This window comes from Pteropus vampyrus, unplaced genomic scaffold, assembly GCF_000151845.1.
Source record: "Pteropus vampyrus isolate Shadow unplaced genomic scaffold, Pvam_2.0 Scaffold130, whole genome shotgun sequence".
Taxonomy (NCBI): Eukaryota; Metazoa; Chordata; class Mammalia; order Chiroptera; family Pteropodidae; genus Pteropus; species Pteropus vampyrus.
In genome coordinates this window covers 3349857-3370618 of record NW_011888911.1, presented here as the reverse complement: position 1 = coordinate 3370618, position 20762 = coordinate 3349857, and the positions used below count along the sequence as shown (strand labels likewise).

Here is a 20762-nt window from a genome sequence, read left to right as displayed (position 1 = left end):
ATTTCTGACTTTATAACTGAAGCTTTAAAGTGAAGAAGAGAAAGATTTAATAAAATGGAGTTAGACACAAACGAACCGCAGGGAGAATCTCCTAGGCGTGCTGCTCCTTTGAAGTTTTAAACAAGAAATCTTTTATTTCAAGAATGATACTGTGCTTACTGGAATAGCCTAATTATCACCGAGGAAGGAAGGTACATCCGTGCCATACAAGTGTTACCATCTCTCTGTATCTCTTTCTCTCTTACACACACACTCTAATCAAGTTGGGGAATTCTCTGAAAAATACAGATAATGACATTTATTTTGGCAAGAATTTGTGCAATTTGTTAAAAGAAAGATGTGGTATGGCATTTATAAACAATTGTAATTATAATTTGTCTCAACAGATGCAGGAAGCAGATTTTTCTTCATAGTTAAAATATGGCTTCGTGGTTTCCCGACATTTGGGTCTTGCAAACCGGACTGGGTCACCTATACACGGAAAGTGATGATAACTTATGATCAGACCACATTCTTGTATTAAAAGAAGTTTCTATTACTGGATTCTCCTTTTGAGACACCAAATAGACTAGAGAGTTACTAAAAATGGAGGGGACCATACTGTGAACACAACTCTACCTTATGAGTTGTCTCTGGAAAAATCAACTGCAGCGAGAAAACACACTGTCTGTTAAATGAAAGGTAATAAATGAGATTCATCAGGTAGGTACAGCTGCCTCCCAAGATCCTGTAACCCAGCAGAGTACAGATGAGACATATGTCCTCTGTATATACAGTGTGCTACTACCACCAGGACCCAATGAGTGCCCATTTCCTGTTTCAGCATCAGAGCATCAAAAGCCAAGATTCCAGGTGGGAGCAATAACATTGTTTTACCTATTAATGAGAATGGAGAGCTCAGCCTAAAGAAAGGTACCAAAAATGCCCTTTTGAATTTTCTGATTAATCCCTATGGGTAACATGAAAACACAAGTTCATGTGAACAGTATTATTTCAGTTTTTAAGTACAAGGAGGCAAGACAATTGGAATATCTATTACCTAGAGTAATTGTTGAAGATTTAATTAGACAATGCATGCAATGCACTTAGCACGAAGTACCAAGAAACAATAACAACTACAAATGCCTTTACTGTGACACATTTGGAAATTTGTGGTCTTCATGATTGGAGCAAAGACCCCCCAGCAGGCTAGTAAACTGTTTAGACAAACAGCTAAAGTCAAATATTGAACTCAAGTCCCGGTGAGCTACATTTTATAAAAGCCCCATTTATGGGTTTGCACAGGTATCTTTCTAACATTATCCCATGTCGACAACATTTTAAGTGGCAGGAAAAGCTACAGCAACACCTCTCTCACCCATGGCTATTCTTACCCCTTCCTTTCCTTATCAAAGACGGGGGCACACCCTGGGTGAAGCTGAACTCATCTGAGCTTGGCTGCTGGAGGATGATGGGAAAGACCCTGGGAAAGGAGGATGAGACAGGAAGCCAGTCTCCCCTGGTTCTGCCAGAATTGTGCGTGCCAAGCAGTGCCGCTGCATCAGATGGTGGGCAAAGGTGTGAACCGGGCACTCAGTATCACGCTAATGTGTAATGTAATATCGAGAGATGGTATAAAGTCGAGTGTTATCTCGTGCTAGGTGCTCGATCACCACTGAGAATTCACCTGCCAGAACTTTAGGAAGGATTAGTTCATCATTAGGGCCTTGTTTGGGGGTGGGAGCAAGGGAGCGATTTCAGGATCTCAGGAAAGAAAAGTGAGTAGTGTGGGGATAGCTCCCAGGAGCCCAGACCTATGTGTGAGCACCGTGGCGGAGGGGGGCTCAGGGAAAAGGTCCTTTCAGGGGCACGAAAACGTGGATAACAAAGGGTAGGTGAGGAACATGAGTTCACCTCCTCCACAGATTAGCCTGGACCCGAGCCAGCCTACTTTGACAGTCTTTCATTTTATTTATAAACTAGTAGTTATGGAGGAGAATCAGACTTTCCTCTTACAGCGGTCCCCAACCTTTTTTGCACCAGGGACCAGTGCTCCGATGAGGATCTGATGCCTGAGGATCTGAGGTGGAGCTGAGGCGGTGATGCTAGCACTGGGGAGTGACTACAAATACAAATGAAGCTTCGCTCCCACACCTGCCATTCACCTTCTGCTGTGTGGCCTGGTTCCTAACAGGCCATGAACCAGTACCGGTCCATGGCTTGGGGGTTGGGAACCCCTGCCATAGCAGCTTCCTTTGCTTAAGCAAAGGGGAAAAAAGAACAGTGTCATGCAAAGCTGAATGTCACCCTAGGGAACTCTGCTAATTTTTAATGTGAGACCACTGGTAAATGCAAGCAAAACCAAGCAGTCTTGAGCCCTGGGTCGCCTGGAACAGGATGCAGGCAGTTAACGTCCAGGAGTGAACTCAGGCTGCAGAATCAGAAAAACCTGGGTGGGAGTCTTGGCTACACTGTTTACTGGCCGCAGGAACCTGGGCAAGATGCTTCACATCTCCGGCCTTGCCTTCTTTCTTTTTCTTCTTCTTTTATTCAAGAACAGTTGAGTTTGTTTAACAGCAAGTTTGAAACTCTTACCTTAGGCACGAATACTACAGTAGTTTTATCAAGAATAGACAATTTCCTACACTGTCAAATATACAAACGTTCCTTTAGCACTTTCTTCAACACTGACCAACACGCAGAGTCAGTCCATGTTTGCTCTGATCTATCTACTGAATTAACCCAAGCTGATTCTTCAGAGACTCTGGTATCTCCGGTGGAGGAAGGTGAGGGAGCCTCAAGTGGACCTTCAAGGAGTCATAGAATGCCAGTCGTGATGACACGGGAAAAGAGTCCCTTCCATACATCTTTAAATCCAAGTCTGGAGGACCTGAGAAGCACTGCCACTTTTCTCTTTACTCAACACAGATACCACAGAATCAGCAGGGTGAAAGACAATTGCACAGAAGACTCCAGCTATGTAACCTGCCACAAATGTTACAACCAGCTGCGCTACCTTTGAGCATTCACTTAGGGGTTTCGGAACCACAAATTTGCACGATGCTTCAACAGTATGTTCAAAGCAGGAGAACTTCATCATGCTGTATTATTGTATCTATCTCAACCAGAGAGAAGCAACCCCCTTGTAGAATGTTTTTATGCCTTCTTCCTTATGCATCTTGGGAGCTGCATCCCTCAGAGTGTTGACGTAACGTGATTGGGTTTGAATTTGAACCTTAGCAGCTTCCATCAGAGCCAAAGCCATGTCAGCAAAAAAATTCAGTACTGGTAGAGGCGGCCAAACATGTGATGGGTGTTCTCCTCTCCAAGCATGTTGCTATACGAGACTTTGAAGGCTCATAAAAGCGAAACTTGAGGAGCCCCTGCAGAGAGTAGCCAATGAAAGTCGGAGCCATCCTTTAGCCAAACCACAAACACCATCCTCTTTAAGTGTAACTGAGAATCCAGTAAATATGCCCTTGTACTTTTGGGGGCCTACCTGCACATGGCATTTCACTAAATCCAGAGGAATGACAGCAGTGTGTATCAGACCACAACTTAAGACCCCACCAAAGCCAAACAGTGCTTAGAACTTCTTAGAGCCATATTCACAACTGTACTCTTCCAGGTTGCAGGAGCCCCAAGGCGGCCCGTGAGGCCATCCTACACCAGCTGCAGGTGAGGTGTGTTGAAGGGGTTCACCTGTACGAGGTGCGCCCCGCACAAGGACGTCTTCTCCCTAAGATGGCAAACGCACTGATGCTCTTTGGGAAGGCTGCAGCTCACAAAGGCCAAATGTCCTCTGAGCCCTTAGATCTGTGTCTTGCATTTTTTCCTTTAAACGTGAGATTGTGCCTATCTCATAGCACACTTCAAAGATGAAATGAGATATGTGTAAAGGTCCTAAAACTGCCCATATCACTCAGTAGGTCTTCAATAAGTGGTATCTATTTTATGTTATTAAACACAGCAAGGTTTTCTAGTTCTAAGTATGTGGGAAGCCTGAAAGGAAGAAATAGAAAGGAAAATGAATTTAGAGCTGGTTGAATCACAGATTGTGAGGACAGGTAGGAATCTTAGAGACCATCCAAACTACACAAACTACCGTGTGTGTGGCAGTAAAAGGAAAATCGAGAAAAGCTGTCCCTTGAATTTTACTTTTGTCAAAATATTTTCAAGAAAACTTTCATTTTTTACAAAATCATTGAAGGAAAATTAGAGTTTGTTAATCAGAAATAAATTTCGTAGGCCACTGAACATGAAACAAACATCGTCTTTCAAAAACCATGGAAAAGGTATTTGTCGTTTATTGGTGTCACCTAGCAAAGACCCCTCAGGTGCTGGGCAGTCTCAGAACTAGCAAACATTGCAGAGACATACTGAGTACCCCTTATGCTGGCTGTAACTGTCTATTTTGCTGAAAGGCAGAAGGGAGAGAAGGATGGAGAAGTCGAGTATGACATCAGGAATCAGGCCATTTCCCATTTCCTACACCTCTCTCTACATTGCAGTCACTCCCAAGAATAGGAAAGAACTCTCCCTGGGGATAATCATGATGTATGAAGAGGAAAATTTATTTTTAAGGCAACAGGAATAAATTTCATTGTCCTTCCCAGAGAAGAGCAAGAATTATACAAAGTGGCCACCAAATCCGGAAACTTAGCAAATCCTTAATAAATGGTTTATTGATATTCTATTATGATAAATGACAAAATAGTATTATCTATATCTCTAGATTTAATGGCCACCCTATAGAAAGAATCTTTGGAATAGAAAAAAATTTAAGATTTTGTTTTCTTATGATTGTAAAGCTGTCATACTTAGTCTAGGCATAGCTATTGCAGCATATTTTTTCAACCTCACAGATTTCATTCCCTTTACCAACTATTTATAATATGCTTGGGTCACTCACAGGAGAAAAATGCTATCAGCATCAACATTTAGCAGCATTTTCAAAACACATTTTTTTTTGTCTTGAATAAAAACTAAACTGTTATTTTAGTCCAGTAATTCTATATGGGCTTATTAGATCTATACATAAGATATTATTTTTTAACATTTATGTAGGTAATATATCTTACATTTTTGAGGATTTCCAAAAGTCTGAGGATTTTATTTGTTCACAATAAAAGAGAGGAGAAATGTCTACCCATGAAAGTCAGAACAGCACTTTAAGTAGACCCTCCACATGGCTCAGTTCCTGGTGCATGAAGCGATTTGACATCGTTCTCTGGCTCTTGGCTTTTAGAAAGGAATTTCAGAGGGATAAAATAAATTACTTAATAGCCTAGGAAGGGAGAAAACAGATGTAAAAAAAAAAAAAAAAACAACCTCAGTCTAATAAAAATAGCAGACACCAAATCTGTTCATTCCAGGATGTCTGAAAAAGAGATATTCTATAGAGCATGGATGCAGAAGGTGTCACTTCTAACAGAAAAAAATGAATTGTGGACATAGTCACTCAAAGTCAGAGAAATGATCACTGAGACCAATTGGTTTCAATCCCAGTGTCACCAGGGGACACATACCAGAGAATGTGAGACAAAGCCCGGGCTACAGCTGTTGGCATTTTTAGGCTTACCGGTGCTATTTCAACAGCCTTTAGGAGATGGAGAGAACCAGAGACTATCATGTGTAAAAAGGCTACTATGGCAACGACATGACTGTCAAAAATTAGCTAGAGCTTGGGTCATACACCTTTTGAAAATCCAGCCTGTACTTGCTTTCTCGTGAAGGCCCTGAGACATGTGCAGAGACATCTTAAACACATGTAGGTAATTTTTGAAAGGCACAAAAGAGCCTTTTCATTAACTCTTTCTATCCATTTCCTATCAGTTCACCATGTAAACTAGAAAAGATGCTGCAAGCCAACTCAGCTTCTAATTGGAACGCAGCACCAATACTAGACATACAATTGAAAGAATGATCACATCTTCCTGGTTCTTCCCCTGGGCGGGTTCAGTATGTTTGTTTGGACTGAATAGGTGTGATTTTGTTCAATAAAAGCGTGTTAACATAGGGCCAGATTTGTTAGTCTTCATTCCGGAAAGTTGGTAGAGCATTCCTCGGCTCTTTAATAGTTCAATGTCTGTCTTTGCGACATCCTTGTACTGTCTTAGCCTGGCAGCAACTGCTTCAGGTTTATCATCCTCCTGCTGAACTAACAGTACACCAGTGATGTCATCAATCCCGTACATAAGAGGTGGATTAAAGTCCAGGTTATACATCCTCCCACTAGGAGGGCAGATCCAGCGTGGGCTGGGATGATTCCTTCCAGGGCTTCGGCCTGAACTATTGTCTTAGGAAAACCATCTAGCAGCCAGTGCTGATCCTGTGTACTCTCCAGCTCAGACATTATTAGGTGTGTGCTCACATGATCTGGAACCAAAAGTCCTTTCACTATGTACTGCTTTGCCACATCATCAACCTCCATGTTGGCCTTGATGTTCTCCCACCAGAAGTGAATACTGGAGGCCAAAGTTCTGGGCCATCCTCCAGCACACAGTGTCCTCGCCTGAGCTGGGCGGCCCAAAGATGACCCCGGGCAGGAGTTGAGAAGCGATTGCCTTCCTAGGAATGGGACAGCCAAACCTGCAACCCCGACAGCCGCCTCAGAGAAATCCCCCAGGAACTTTGTTTCTTCTGCCCTTCCCCTTGATACCTTCCACTTGCATGGGGACTCGCCCAAGTAACCCATTTTCTTACATCTACAAGAAGGCACATCTCTTTTTCAGAATGAAACACTAGAATGTTTCAAGAATCTCTTTGTCATCGAGGAGGAAAGTCAAGGGATCGCTCGAGCACATCAAGCACATCGGCGGATGTTACAAAAGTATTTTTTCAAGCAACTATTCTCCCTGCCTCCCTTTGATTAGAAAAAATAGTTTAGGCCAAGTTTCAAGTGTAGGGTTAAGTCTCACTAAGGAGGCAAGGTCTGCCACCTGGTGGTAAGAAATAAAATGCCACTTGCTTTTCTCATCTAATCTTTATACTTTTTTTTTTTTAACTTCCATTTTTGCAAACCCATCCTCAGGCTCTGACCTGGGACTTGCTTGCTTGTCACCAGCCAAAGGCTCCTAACTGGTAATAATGATATTGACACCTTGAAGAGAATTTTTCAGCGAATATTTGGAACTCTACCATCTTAAATCACCTTTGAAATATTTTAGAACAGCTGGGAGAAGCAAAGGTGAGGAAGACGGACTGATAGGCAAGGATTCTCCTAAAGAAGAAAGCAAGCATTCATTCATTCATTCCTACACAACCATTCGTGAGTCAGTATTAGGTATCAAAACCTATGCGAATCAAGTTGCAAACAGAAATGTGTAAGACGACCCCCTGCTCCTTTCTTGACAAAGAGCTGTAGATTCTCAGATTAAGTTGGGAAGATAAATCAGGTAATTCTTGTTTCCATTTGAAAGGCCTAGGAGAGTGCAGAATCTTTAGAGTCCATTAGGGGGAGTGCTAAGTCTCTAGAAAGGAAACACGCAGGGGGCTAATTCTGGAATATGCCCACAATTCGCTGGGGATTTAGCCTATTATGCCTCACAGAGAGTGAAGATGCCTCAGTAGCCTGGGGAGCTTGGACTTCCAATAACCTCCTCCAGCACTGCACAAACTTCAGTTCCTTCCTCTTTCATCGACCTTTACTTTTCCTTTCTATCTAAACTCTCAGAGCATGGTCCCAGCATCAGTGCTGTCATTACCCGGGACACTTTTAGAAATGCAAATTCTCAGGCCTTTCTTTATATCAAATGAATCAGAAACTCTCGAAATGTTTTAACAAGCCCTCCAGGTGATTTTGGTGCATGCTAAAGTTTGAGAACCTCTAGTCTAGAAAACCATGTGGGTATGGACCAGGGAGACTGGTGGGAATGGCAAGTAAGGAAAATAGCAATGGATCCTATAAGCCAATCTAATTAGCCCCACAGAGTGTTCGAGGAAGCTGAGGAACAGCTACAAAGGGAGATGACAGTCATTGCAGAGGCTTTTGCCAATTCACCTTGGCACTGTTGTCTGGACACTAACACCCTAAATTCATTCTCGGTCAGATTGATTATGGAATCAAGATCTTCAGATTGGAGACATGGACTCAGCCTTCAATTCAGGCTCTGAGAGAGAGAGAGAGAGAGAGAGCGCGAGCGCGCAAGAGCGCCCTAAAGCATCTAGGGCAGGTAAGATAAACCGGGGCTATGCCCACCCCATGCTCAGCTCCGATCCTCTCCTCTTCCTTCTGGATCCATGGCAGTCCTGTTTCCCCTCCCTGGCAGTGTGGTGCAGTGGCACGCCCCCTCCAGTGGTGAGCATGCCTGAAATGAACACTAACTCCATCAGCCCCCCCCCCCGGGAGGCACTCTGCACCCTGCTCCCTCCTTTGTTGATGAAGCAAATACTACTTATTAAAGAGAAATGCTAATTAAGTGCACAGTGTTGCAGTACATATAATGCCACAAGGTGGGCTTTATGCCTTAGTATTTTCCGCCATCCTTTCCCACCCTCCCTGCATCCTGTCTGCCTCTAGCACAAAATGGGCACTTAACAAATAATAGGGAATGAACGATCCAAGCATGCTTCTGCTATCTTTCATATTTTTTATCTAGCTGCTGCCCGAAAGGGCCAGCTCAGAGCCAGGGGCGCAGACTTTGTCAGTCTCTTCTCAAGAAATCACTCTTTTTAGGGAGAAAAGTATCAAGCTTACTCAGGCAGCTCCCTGCCCTCCATTCCTCCTCCCCACACGTGGCCACACAAAGAGCAGAAGAGGGGTGGTGATGAGGCTATATTTTCAAAGTCCGGGTCACCTCGGCCTGGAGTCCATCTAACTCAGCTGCAGACCAGAAGATAGGCCTGGGCGGGGAGCAGAGCCCTCCCCCAAATCCCCGGGCTGGATGACTGTCAGGCCGCATCTGTTCCAAATTTATAGCTCCTCCTCTGGCCGCCGCCGGCCTCTCCACGGCCTCTTTACCAAGTGCAGCCCCAGCTGAGACCCCTCCCGCGGGGAGGGAGAGGACACACCGCGCCGGCCCCGGGCTGGGGGCGGGAGCAGGTGTGAAGCGGGGGTCGCAGCCGCGCGCGCGGTCACCCTCCAGCGCACCGCGGAGACCCGGCTTCACCCCCACGTGCAGACAATGGCGCGGGGGCCAGGCCGGGGGCGGCTCATTACCCCGACCTGTCGGGAGCCGATGATGGAGGAGGCGGGAGCGGGGAGGGCCCGCTGCTGGAGCGCCGCGCACAGACCCCAGGGCTAAGCGCCCGAGGGCGGAGGGTGCGCGGCCGGACTCAGGACACTGGTCCTGTCTGCGGCCAAGAACCCACAATTCACCGAAGCCCCAAAGCCGGCGCCGACCTGGGCTACCACGGCCGGAGGAGGGGAGGAGTAGGGAACAATAAGAGGCCAGAGAGGCTGCGGAGGGACTGGCCGCGCCCGGGAGCGCGCTCCCTACTGCCCGGCTGATGGCCTATTGTCCTCCCGCATCCCACGCCTCCGCGCCTGCCGCAGACACGTGCCAGGCGAAAGACCGCTCACTGCAGAGGGAGACCGGGGTGGGGTGGGGTGAAGGGACAGGGGCGCACTAGGAAGAGACTGCACAGAAATACCACAATGCCTGCCTTCAACCTCGTCTCCACGTGCCTGTGGATATCCGGACTTCCACTCCCCATCCTTACCCCGAATGCTCTGTCTCTCCCAATTGACAAGCCTTTCCTCTAATCCGAACTTTTCGGACGATTCCCACGCTTATTTATTTATTTATTTTCCCCCCTGGGCAGTGAGTGCCTTTGTGTGTGCTTTGGAATGCGGAGGCAGAAGGTGGGAGGTCTGGACAGACTTGCATACCTCTGACCTTGAGGTAAAGTAATCCGAGTGAAGAAGGGCGCGCAGGCAGGGAACTTAAAGACACTAGGATGTGACGGCTTCTCACCCCCAGCTCCCTGCACGCAAATCCTGTGGTGTCATCTGTCTCAGGGAACTCACGCTGGCGTTCAAGGCTTTGGTTAATGCTTCTCTTGGCTTCACTGTCACGTTGCCTGGGAGAAGGGCACCTCTGGGAAAGTACCTGAAAAGGGACCAGAAAAAGGTTTGAGAAAACGAAGTCTAGTAAGGGTCTCACTACTCACTGACGGATTGGGTTCATGGGTGATTTAGAGTTGAATGCAAATTGAAGTGTCATCAGATCCGGAGGCCACCATCTGGCAGCCCATGGACCAAATTGAGGTGCCAGCCACATTTTGGCCTATAAAGTACTTTTTAAACATTCTGTTATGGATACTAACATTGTGGATAATAAGCATATACAAAGTCAGAGAGAATAACAGAACGAAGCCTTTCTTGTGTACCCCATCACCCGGCTTCAGCACTTATCCGTTCAAAAGCAATCTTCGTCTACTTCCCCACACTCCCCTCATGGTTTTGAAACAAATCTCAGAAATCATATTTCTTCTGTAAATATTTTAATGTAATCCTAAAAGGCAAAGACTCATTAAATAACGATAGTAATACCACTATCACACCTAAAATGTATAATCAATGTCCAAACTTTCCCAACTGTCTCAATTATTTTCTTCATTGTTACTATTGTTCAAATTAGGGTCCAAATGAGTCCGTAGGGTGGAATGTCTCTTTTAAGCTGATGTTCCCCCTCTTAATCTCTTTTTTTCATTGCAATGTATTTGTTGAAAAAAACTGGGTCATTTATTCTGTAGAATTTCCCACAGTCTCGATTTTGTCGAATGTATCCCCATGGTGTCATTTCACATGTTCTTCTGCCCTTATATTTCCTATAAATTGGTCGTTAGTTACAGAGGCTTCATCAATTAATGCTTGATTTTCCTTTTTTCAAGACTACATCCTAGGCAGTAGTGTTTAATTGCCTCGGGAGTAATGTCTGCTTGTCTGTTTTGTTGTTTTTTGTTGTTGTTTAGCATCCAACAATGATCATTGCCCAAATCCATTAGTTCATTAGAAATTGCCAAATTGTGACATTCTATTTCTGTGTGCTCATCTTCATGTATTAGCCGGAATACTTCTCTCAAGAAAACCTGTCATCAGCTATTTATCCTGAGATGCACTTTGAATAGGAAAGGTAGGGAAAATGCTTGATTATTTTCCTTTACTCAGTATTTCTCAAAAGAATGAGTTGATTCCTTAGCATCCTCTAACGGTGAGCAATGATTTAAAAAAACAACAACAACAACAACATTATGAGCTCATGGATTTAAATATATTTGATGTTTTACATCAAGTTGTGTTTCGATTGCATGGATATTTTAAAATTAGGACATAGTGTATTAAAAATACTGTGCTCTGGCTTCTCCTGTAAATGATCTGGCAATCCTGAGCTCCTTCCAGCTGGCTCGAGCAGGTTGTGGTTGAAGGGTACTGCCTTCTTTAGTGGGCATTTATTCTTGCCCTGGTCTGCTCGGATGTTTTCTATCTCCCTGGACCCTTCAATCTGTATTTCATCTTATAGATGGGAGAACTGATTAAGTAACGTAATGTACCTGGGACTAGAAGACAATTCTTCTGGCTGCCTTCCCAGAGGAGAGAACCAGCTGGACTCTGCCTTACCTTTAATTTGGGCTGAGTCAGAGACCTTGGAATACCTCAAGATAACCTTCTTCCCAATTCCCCAAACACCCATTGCAGAGGAAACTTGGGAATATTCCAAACTCCTCTCTCTCTCTTGCCTCCCACACCCAGTCAGTCACCTAGCCTGCTAATTAGCCTCTCTGCCTCCATTCCTGTCCCCCTCCAATTCATCCTCCTCACTTGCAAAGAGGTTTTCCAAAACATAAATCTAATCATGTCATTCTCTGGCTTTAAAATCTGTACATAACTCCTCACTGCATTAAATTAGACCTAAGTCAACCTTTTTGCCTGACGTACGAGGCCCCCCATGACCTGGGTCTTTATTACATCTCTCCTTACCTCATGCTGTCCCCTTATCAAGACAATGTCCTCCAGCCACACTGCATTACCCATGTGGCTCTGCACACACAGTGCTGTCTATATTTTGTTCTCTGTATTTGATATTTGCTTCTTTAAGCACCCACTCCTTCACCGGCTAACTCCCACTTATGGTTTAAGTCTCACTTTAAACTTTGATCTTCTTTGGAAAACCTCTTTTGGCACACCCTGGCTGCATTCGATGTCCTGCTCTGTACTGCTGTAGCATCCTGTGCTTTCTTTAAGAACAGCACCTTGCATAGTGGGTTTTTGTTTTTGTATTTGCTTTTTCAAGTCAAATTTGTTTTTTCACTTATCTTCCTCCTGGATGAGGTGGGAACTTCCTGAGGCCTGACAGGCACTGTGTCTCTATCTCCACCTTCTAGAACCACAGCACACAGTAATTGGTCAGCGAGGATTTGGTTAGTAAATGAAATTAGACCAAAGAGCTGAAGGTGTGTGGACTTTTTTGGACAGGAGAAAATTCCCCCTTCCCTTATAGGGAGGGGACTTGATGAAAATGACAATACCATTGTAAGCTCACTTGACAGATGCCAAGTAGATGCTTGAGGCTGATGTTGCTGCCTGGGAACTGAGTCCAGTTTCTGCTGCCTTGGCTGGGTCATGACACAGGCTCTGCTTCCACTGCACCATCCTAGGACCAGGGTGTGAGTGAGTGTATCTGAGTGTTTATGTGGGTGTGTGTGAATGTGTATGGATGTATCTCTGTGTGTATATAGTGTATGTGAGTATATGTGTGTAGGTTCATGCATGTGTGTGTGTGTGTGTGTGTGTGTGTGTGTGTGTGTGTGGCACCCTTTTCCTCCCGCTGGGAGGATAATTAAAGCGCCAAGCTGCAGAGCTGGCGGGCAGTGTTCCCTGGGGCATGTTTCATGGGTCTGATTAATGAGGCTGGGGAGTTAATGAAGAGAAAGCTAAACGGAGGGAGCTGAGCGGCAGAGTTTCTCGCAGCCCCTGGGGTGATGGTGGGGGCCTCCAAAGGCATCTCCACCCTCTCTTTTCAGGGAGCCTGAGTGCAGCCACGTGGTGCCCGGGCCCCACACGGCCCTGGCCCAGCAGAGAAAGGGCCGCTGCCTCACACTGGTTGCTGTGGGAACGCTCCTCTTCTCTCTCTGCGAGCACCTAACCCAGTTAAACAGAGAAAGAACATGACCTCGCCGTCTAAGACACGACAAAGGACTTCAGGAGACCATCCTCTTTTGCCTGGAGGAGAAGTTGGGCAGGGGTCCTAGACCGCCTGCGGATTTCATTCGCCACCTGAATTAAGAACCAGCTCTGTTGTTACCGAGTAATCTTAGACAAGTTAATTAGTCCTTTGAGCCTCGGCTTCTGCACCTGTCAAATGGGATCATACTCCTTACTCTACTTCACATGGCTGACATTGACTGAGAACTTAGTGTGGAGCAGACACAAGCATTTGGCACGTATAATCTCATTTATTGTTGCCCAAAATCTAGGAGCTAGGCTCTATTATTATCATCTTTATTCCATGGATAAGGGCATGGAGGCAGGGAATATGACATGACCTGCCTGAGGTCACCCAGCTTCTTGACTGCAGTGACCCGGCTACTAAGCAGTGGAGTTGGGAAGTGACCACCGAACCTGTGTCCTTAATAAGCATTAAGCCATGGTACTAGTTTGCATGGAAGTTGTAAGAGTCTAATTATATAATACGAGAAAAGTACTTTGTAAAATGCTAAGTCAATGTGAGAAGCCACTACTATTATTATTGATATTTTTCATTCCCAGTTTTGAACCCAGGGTAGAAACAATGCAATGAGAGAGGAGCTCAAAACAGAGACAAAGGGGAAGGGGGAGAGAGAGAGAGAGAGAGAGAGAGAGAGAGAGAGAGAGAGAGAGAGAGAGAGAGAGAGAGAGAACAGGCAGTATGATGGCCTCTACAACAGTCTGTGGCCTCGTGTCCTCATCTTAGTGGTGGAACAGAGCAGAAAATGACTTCTTCCTGAGCCCCCATACCCATCTCTCACATCTCTCAATGCACACACCTCTGTGGTCAGACTACGAACACACTAAATGATCTCCATGTTCCCATAGGAGTAGTAGCCTCAGTTTTAAAGGATAGAGCATGGTGCCAAGGGATGGGGCTGAGTTTGGACCCAGAACCATGATGCGATAGGAGTCTGCCATTGACCAGCCATGTGGACCTGATAAGTTGCTTGATGACTCAGAGCCTTGTCTGGCATCTGGGAATAACTGCCATCCCTATTTCATAGGACTATTGTAAAAGGACAATCATGAAGATTGTCTTTTGCATATGAAAAGCTGTCGTAACTTTATGTTATGCTTTTTATCTAGAAATGGTTGGAAGGACAGTCCTGGTCACTTCCCCAGGGTGTGCCAGGGCTTTCCAGCAATGAGCAAGAGGGCAAGGTGCCTGAGCTCCCCAGTGAACACACCTCCTAGTACTCTGTCTTTGGAATCTGTAACTCTTTATTGATCTCCAGTCAAAAGCGATTTGAGACCAGAAGTCAATCGGTCCAACAAAGTGCTGATGAGTTTAGAAAAAGCCAACTTCCTCTGGCTGAGTTTCTCCTGCTGAATCAGGGACACTGAGGCTGCATAGCCCACCTCAAAACAAATCAGTATGCCCGCTCTTGTCAGACACTGCCACCTTCCCCACCAACTGGACTCAAGGCCCTCATTAGTGCCCCGTACCACCCCTGGCTGTGGGAGTCAGCCAGCACTGGCAAAACTGAGAGCATCAATAATTTTCTCCAAAGGAGCGTGTGTCTTGAGAAACCAATATTTAACATCCCCATTTACATTGAAAGCGTGATTCTGATTATGAGATGGTAATGAGGGGATTAGCCAGAGGAGAGAGAGCCCCCTGCCTGGTGCCCCTTCCCATTCTCCCCTCCATTGCCCCTCACAGTGTGGGCTTATTCCTGGAGGAGGAGGTGTGGGGGAGGGTGCGGGCACTCCCACTGGGAGAGCATCAGAGATGCCAGAGCAGGGTAGGGGTCCTCCAAGACTCCTCTGGAGAGCCCCTTATTCATGTCCGGAATCAATTAGCCCCATAAGGGGCAATGGGTGAGATGCAAGACCCCTTGACTCTGAGGGTCCTCGCACTGCTTTCCTCCTGGCTGGGCGGAGGCCTCTGCTCTCTGAGTCTATCCAGATAAGTCAGTTTCATATGACTGCTTTGCCTCTGAGGTAGAGGACTGAAGTGAAAAAAGTCTGTTGGAATAACTTTTTCTTGGCTCCTGGCTCCCCTGGCTTAACCTCAAACCCAGTCCCCTTCCCTAAATCTCCTGGATGCCTCTCTGGAATGGCATCCTGGTTCTCCTTGTGCCAGACCTGGCCTCTTAACCAAGTGGCAGATTATCTCTGGCTCTTCCTGTGGGAGGATGTGGGGGATGGAGAGAACCCAAGGGGGTCACCCATCCTGAGGCCCGTTTGTTGGTGGACAATTGCGCTCAGACGGGATAATTCAGTGTGTGATTGTGGTCACGCCCCCCCTTTTGTGCCCCTTTCAGAGCCAATCTCCCAGGCCCAGATGGGTTAATCCATAATGCAGAGGAGCAAGTAATTGGCTGTCAGCCCGGCCCCCTGCACCCCCTCCCCTATTAGTGCCACTGTCCTAATGAAGCCCAGCTTGGAGAGCCCCCTTCTCAATGAGGCGCCAGCCCCAACCCAGCCAGGCACACATGTGTCTCCGCTGCTCTGCCTGAAGCCTGGCTCCCTTTAGGGACCCCCAGCCCAGCCTCCCTGGGGTGACCCAGCTGCCAGGGCTTCAGCGGCTGGGGGGTGGGGAGGGAGGCTGTGATGGATGGGAGGGAGTTAGTTAATAGAGCCCAAAACACATGGGTCCTGTCCCCACACCGACCCTCCCCCTCACATGCACAAACACACTTTTGCAGCTTCCTCTGACAGCAGCCCTGGGCTTTTGAAATAGCCCCATGGAACATTCCCCACTCCCACCTCCAATCTAAGCTGTACTGAAATAGAACCTAAATGGGGGCTGCGGAGCTGCTTCTTTGGACAATGGACCAAATCATTGCTGCCCACCTCATCCTCAGTCTCTGCCTATCTAAGTCCCCTTGTGGGTTTCTGGCAGAGATGACTCAAGGCAGTGAGTGTCAAAACATGAGCTTGGCCCTCAGGCTCCAATGTCTCAACTAATGTCAGAACTTTACCAAGAGATAGTCTTTTCTTCAATTCTTGGACTCCATCTGTTTCTTGATGCTACTTCTCTCCTTACCCACTTCCCAACGAATTCTTTGCTAAGCCCCAAAGATGAGACAAGTACCTACAGACAAGAGCCAGTCTCCCTGTTGGAGCTGCCTTGTTTTGTACTAGGCTTCCCCATCAGGTTGTGAGCTCCCTGTCTCTGGAAGGATTCAAGCCAAGCCTGGATGAGATCTGTTTAAAATATCATAGAAGAAATGTTCGAGGAGGATATTTGCAAACAGACCTGACCTTCTCTGATTCTCTGCACTTCCTTCCTATTCCCACCTCTCTGTTCCCTCCTTCTCTTAATACAAAGAACTTTGCTGACCTTCCTTCCAAACCAAAGGGGGGGGGGGGACTGGCAGATGTCTCGGGTTGAGCTGCTCCAGGATGCCCATTAGGGCAGGAATTCTGTGTCCCTCCACCCATAATCTGCCTGTCCTCCTTCCTCTACTTACCCGTTTAAAAGTAATGCTTTTATTTTTTCCATTATTAATTAACAAAACATTTTTAAATGGGAGAGAGATGGGAGAATTGCGCATATACCCTCATACCTAATTCAACCATTGTCTTTTTATCCCATTTTTTACATGCGTATAGGAAACCACTCAGCACAACTAAAGCATTTATTACATGTCTCCTATGTGCCAGGTACTGTGCGTATAACTTTTTTAACCTGGTTCATAACTCCAGATCCATTCCCAGCTTTTGTTCTCCTCTTCTACTGCCAGGGTTATTGCCCTGGAAGAGATCAATCTTATCATCATGGAATATCTGGAAATTCTCACATTTAGAGATGAGGGTCTCAGGGCCTATCGGGGAATCCATTGGGGGCACCAAATCCAGGGGACAGTCCCTTTATGATTGAGTCTATGGAGAGAAAAGTGTAGCCCAATGCCGAAAAGTGCAGGGCTCAGGGGGTGAAGGCACGTGACACTGAGAAAAATCTAGCCCCATTTCTTACTAGATGGGGAAAAAACACTGAGTGGTGAGATATCATTTAGAAGTCGCTTCTAGGAAATATTGAATATTTATGAGCTATGCAATCAGGACCTTGGAGGTAAAGCTTTAAACATAAACAAGCAGTAGGATGAAGGTAGGAAAAATGGAAAGAATGCTGGACATAAAATGGGAAAGGAGAGAAGGAAAGGAAGAGTAGGTTCCCACAACTTCTCTGTATGATCCTAAAGTCCACTTGCATCCCATTCATTGTATAGGTGAGAGTGAAGTCACAATGAGGCTGGACTTTTCCAGATCAGACTGTGGAGCCCAGAGACATCTTGGAGTCATTTTCACTCCAAGGAATTGAGCTCCAGGGTATATCGTTGAAACGGAGCCTCTCAGGATGTAGAAAACCGAAGGGCAATGTGAGAGGGGGGACTCCAGGGCAGAGGGATCTCTGTAGATACTGGAGATAGGTCTCGTATTCAAGATGACTACACATATATCTATGAACACATATATCTATGAACACACACAAAAGCAACCTAAGAAACACAGAGAGTAAGATTCAGTGATGCAAGGTGGAAAACTTTTCACATATGTATTTAATGCAAAAGCATTTCCCTCTGAATGAAAATCATTAGAGGCAAGGGAATATTCTCTTTAATTGAAAAATAAGACATCTTCTGTTGGATGCAAGGGATTTGGAGATCTTACTTGGACTCTTCCTTTGTGAATTTGGTGCTCACTTACAGAGAGAGAGGAAGGGGCGGGGGGGATGGATGTGTGTCAGGTGTTGAGACAGAAAATGAGACAGAGAGTGATTTAAAAAAAAAAACAGTCCATTTCTGACTCCCCTGAAACTACAAAAGTGTCGGGAATTACAGAAATGAGTGATAGGTACCAAGGACTAAGGGATTTAGGAACTAAAAACAGAATGGTAGAAAAAGATCTAGAGGTCTTGGTGGATTATACTCAGCAAGTGATGATAGGAGTCATTCTGTTACCAGAATTATATATAAGAGTAGAATGTTGGGGAGAATGGGAACAGGGTGAGTCTTCTTTCTGCTATCCTCAGATGCAGGTCTTTCACAGAGATGTGGTATACCAAGCATACAGGTGTAGGGTCAGCCTGAGTGTAAGTCATCGATCCTCCATTTACTGTCCAAGTAACTTTATGTGTGTTATGGTGGGGGGTTGGAGGAAGGGAGACAAAGAACTAACATCTGTCCCCCACCCCCACTGGGCTATGCCTGCGAGTGGCCCAGCAGGGTTGCTGACTTCAGAGTGAAGATGCAAGGGAACCACAGTGACCCAGCGGCTCTGTGCCTGTCTTCCCATCTGTAAAATGAAGGTAATAACAATAGCTATTCATGAAGTTATTAGGAGAATTAAATAGGTAAAGCACTTAAAATAGCCCTGATAATACTAAGTTCACAGTAAATATTATCTACTAGAATTCATATCTTCATTAACGTTAAATGAGTACTAACTATATGCTTGCTACACATTATGTTAGGCACCAGAATACAAAGGTAAATAAGATATAGTTCCTGCTCTCTAAAGAGAACTTGCAGCTTATGGGGGAAAATAGACTTGTAAGCCAATAATGAAAACACCCTATGTTAAGTTATACATGAGGGGAATGAACTAAAGTGGTCTGGAAGGACCCTGCAGCCTGGGGGAGTCAGAGAAGACTTCACTACTCAGGTGAGTGAAGCTGGATTGCCAGGCGGAGAATGGAGGGGAGAGGGCATTTCAGGAGAGGGGAATGGCAAGAGCGAAGACAGAAGTAGAAAGAACACCACACGTTAATGAAAAAAGATAGCTTGGTCGTGGGATATAGAGGGCCAGAGGGGATGCGCCGAAGAGGTCAAGTAATGAGGAAGATCTTGGAAAGGCAGACAGCATCCAGGCTCTGGTGACTCTTGAATGCTACGTGTGTAGGGTCTATCCTGTATGAGTTGAGGAGCCATTATATTTTTAGGTAGGCTAGTGTCATTATTAGATTTGAACATTTGAGACAAGTATGTAGCTCAGTGTCTGGCACTTAGTAGGTGCTTACTAAACGGGGTTGAACAAATACATGACAACTCCCCCAAGCAGCAGTGCAGAGGGTGGATTCTCAGCGAGAGATGGAATACAGTGAGTTTGCAATAGAGTGAAAGGTGAGAACCTAGACTAAGGCAGTGGCAACGGAGATGGGCGGGAGGTGCAGAGCTGTTGGAACACCTCTCAGAAACTGACTGGAGTGGCATGCTCAGAGAGATATGGGTGAAGAGAAGCAGTGAAGGCTAGTGGACTCTGAGCAGGCAGTTGTGAGGACTAACTAGTTAATCAGTTGTATTCAGTAAACCAATATTTATGGAGTGCTTGCTCCGTACCGAGTTTTATATAAGGAACCAAGAATGCTCTTGTTCCCCCAGCTGCTCTCCCGTTTGCACTAGGATGTGGACACTTCTGCCCAGTTGCCTCTAGATTTCCAGACTTGGTAGAGTGTGTTGTAAAGGGTCTCCCCACCGGCTCTTCTACTGGAACCATGTGGGGAAAGGGGTACTCCTGGGCAGGGGGCCCTGGCTTATTATCTCAGCAGCTACAGGGGTTGAGCCAACAAATTCTGGCTCCTGCTGAGGGCAGGCTCCTGCTGCCTGCTTTCCAGCCGGTGCCTACTCTTTGCTCTCTGATTCCCCCTCCTGTTTGGCCCTCTGGCCCCTGCTGGCTGGGTCACTGCCCCCTGGCATCATCACTCTGAAGCCAGCAACCCTGCTGAGCCAGTCCCAGGCATAGCCTAGTGGGGATGGGGGACAGATGTTAGTTCCTTGTCTCTCTCCCACTACCACCACCACCACACACACATATGCTCAGTGTGTGTCAGTGCCCTGGGAAGGGGTCCAAGCAGCGAGAGTGATGGGAGGCTGCAGGCTCTAGGGGGATGTAAATGGACTGCAGTGTGTGTGTGTGCGTGTGTGTGCATGTGTGTGTGTATTGGGGAGAGGCAGTAGTAGTAACCAGTACGAGATTGGGGTGGGGCGTGGGGGTTGTCCTCAGACTGACCTCTCAGGCAATTACTTGCCAGCAGCTTCACCCACTACCAGCTGGCGTGCAGGCTTTGGACCACCAAGAAGCCTCCCATAGAGTCCCAAGCTTGGCCACTGAAAATTCCCAGCTACATTCTCTGGCTAGTGTGCTGGCACTAGGCCAAGAAAGTTGGCCCCTTGGGTATTACTCTCTACACACACACACACACACCACCACCACCACTACCACCACCACACCAGTGCTGGGGGAGAGGTGGAGACCTCCTTCAGAGGCATGATTCCTAGAACACCACTCGTGTAGGATTCTTGCGTTACGCATACTCATTTCCCTTTCCCATTTTCCAGGCTTCTCTACAAACCAAGCCACCCAAAATGCCACCGTGGGAAAGAAATACTTCTCTTCTATGTTTACCTCAACAACCCCTGGCCCTAGGTTCTTTTCTATGGCTCCACATGAGTTGCTCCCTAAACACACACACACACACACACACACACACACACACACACACACACACACACACTCCCTTAGTCTTATATTATCAGATATTGCTTACTCTCTATTTCCACAGACTCAACTTTCCCCAGCCTCCCGGCCTCCTGCTGCTCTCTCTCTTCTTTCTGTCAATTCCCCTTCAAACTTCCTTTTTTCT

At 46.2% G+C, this 20762-nt stretch overlaps 2 pseudogenes; both read right to left on the bottom strand.

Annotated features, from left to right (window-relative positions):
* Window positions 1-2708: 2708 nt before the first annotated feature.
* LOC105296872 lies at window positions 2709-4464 on the bottom strand (annotated as a pseudogene).
* Window positions 4465-5937: 1473 nt separating this feature from the next.
* On the bottom strand, window positions 5938-11907 carry LOC111744243 (annotated as a pseudogene).
* Window positions 11908-20762: the final 8855 nt, after the last annotated feature.